The following is a 2,457-nucleotide window of genomic DNA, read 5'->3' on the forward strand; positions in this document are numbered from 1 at the left end:
GGCATAATGGTAAAATGGCATAAAATTGTTAAAAAGAGAGAGGTCCCTGATACAGGATGAATCAAGATTGCTTGTGAGAGTGGGTTCAGCAAGCCTATTTCAATATGCTGAATCTGCAAGGCTACATCTGGGGACAGCAACACATGTTGTGCTTGCAGGACAAGAGCAGCCTATTCTAGGAAGCAGTTGCTGAAAGACTCAAGGTTATGTTATACGATGTGCCCGGTCTCTACTCCTACACCGTAATTTAGCCATGTACTAATACCAGGTTGAAGCCAAAGGTGAGCCAGGAATGTTTTGAAAGAGAGGAAGAGCAGAAATAGAAATTGCATCTCTGTTTGATCCGTAATACGACTGCAGCCGTAACGCGCAAGGCCCGATGCCAGCTGCCAGGCTTTGCTCTGGGGCCTTCAGGCCATAAAATTTCACTGTCCCTTTTGTAAGTGCCACCTCTGAAGTTCTCTGAAAGTGTTTCACAGTCTGTTGCTAATCAAGTTCCTGGCTAGAATTGATATCTTGGGGTGGGGGGAGCAGTAATGGAGCGGAAAGTTTATGTAAGTGTAGTTCGCCTGTATGTGCTTGACAGATAGGCAGCCAATTTGCCTGGAAGTTACAGGCCAAAATTTGCTGTGGCAGTAGCCGCTAGGAAGAGCAATACCTTGGGTGTCTTTCCTCAAACCTTACAGCAATTGAGACTTTCAGCAGGGCAGTGAGGTAGTACAGTGGTTTTGTATTTATGGTCTTTCCTAATTTGGTGGGGCTTAGGCGGGGAGGATGGGAGTGTTGACCTAACCTTGTTACAGTAAATAAGAGGTGAGAACTTTTAAACCTTCCCTTGATGTGAATTGTTGAATGTCTAAGAGTATTTCATTCCCAGCTGTTTACAGTAATTGAGTCCTTTCCCTTCTAGTGCTTGTGCTGCTGTCCTCATTAATATGTATTCCAAGATAAATACCATACACGAGATCTGCAAATACTGTACAGCAGAAGATAACGTTTTCTGGTTTTGTTTGCTGAATGTTACACTTTCCAAAATATGTTAGTCCATAATACCAAGAATAAACTTCATGTTCTAAGGTAAAACAGCAAAGAAAGGCAATAAACATTCTGTAACTTCCACTGCTATCACCTTTTAGGCAGTAGGCATTTAGGGATCTGAAATGTAAGGAGAAGTAATAGCAACTAAAACTTCCAGAGTTCTCTGGTAAGTAACATCTATCATAGTGAATTTTGGTTTTGAACTATTGTTTTTCTTGAATTACTTGTTTTTCAGATCTTAAGCAACCTGGAAAGTCATGGCATTTGGGACTAGGGAGTAGGAAAGGAGGGGTAATAAGGCTGTAGATTTAGGACCTGCAGATTTCCTCAGGGGTTACAATGATGTTCTACTGGGATAGGTAACCTTCTTCCTCTACCTCGTCCTACGCTCTGTGACCCTCTGTTTCCTGCTATCATTTGAAACTACTTGAGCAGTTCTCTGCTACACGTTGTGCTCTTCAGTGTAAATAAAACTTTCCCCTCTCTGTATTTAGATACAGGAGGCAAATCCCAGGGATGATAGCTCAGGCATGGTTAGTTTTGGTTCACTTGTTAGCCATTGCTGGTTAAATCTGCTGTACTGTCTAGGTACCAATTGGCAGACTCAGCAAAAAGCTTTAGAAAAGCCTTGCTCTGTGATCCATTTGCCAAATACAGAGTTCAGTTCCTCCCCTGTAATCAAGCTGGAGTCAGCTGATTATAGCTGAGATTTTTCATGCCAGTATCCTGCTTGTTGTCTGTTCCCTGCTTCTTTGGTCAAGTGACTCCCATTGCTGGAAAAAAAATAAACTGAATCTCAAACTCCTTCAATTTAGAAGTATCTCTTATTATCTCTAAACAGTAGGATTTCTTTCAACTATAGCAGCATCAATTTGATGAGAAGGGACAACTTCCAGAAGAGTCTAAAGAGCATAAAGTCTCTTCTGGAGTTTGCTCTCTCCTGACAGATGGAGAAAGGTTTCAGCCCTTCAGCATGAACACAGATAGTCTGATTCAGAGGAAGCAATTGGCAGGTAGGAAATACAATGTTGGGTTTTTTTGCATTTCCTTCCCTGTCTATCTTTTTATTTGACTGTCAATTACACTTTTGGCATTGTGGCCAGGAAAACAGCTTCAAGCTGGGTTGGTATTGTCTGTTGCTGTGTTTTTCTTACAGTTAGGAAAGCACTTGTGTTTTATGTTTTCCCTTTTTTAGAATATGTGGTTTAAACCATAAATCATAATCTCAAGTGATCTCACAGCTCAGTTCCTCTGCATGGAGGCCATCCCAGCTGTATTTGGGTTTATTAGTGTTTGCCATGCTGGCTGATGCCTGGCTCCTGCGTTGTCACACGTATCTTGTGCTTGTCTGCACCGAGCTTCCCAGCTCCCGGCCGTCCAGGCGGAGGACGCAGCCCTGACGCAGCATGGCCGGAATGC

Source organism: Cariama cristata, unplaced genomic scaffold (assembly GCF_000690535.1).
Source record: "Cariama cristata isolate BGI_N322 unplaced genomic scaffold, ASM69053v1 scaffold16144, whole genome shotgun sequence".
Taxonomy (NCBI): domain Eukaryota; kingdom Metazoa; phylum Chordata; class Aves; order Cariamiformes; family Cariamidae; genus Cariama; species Cariama cristata.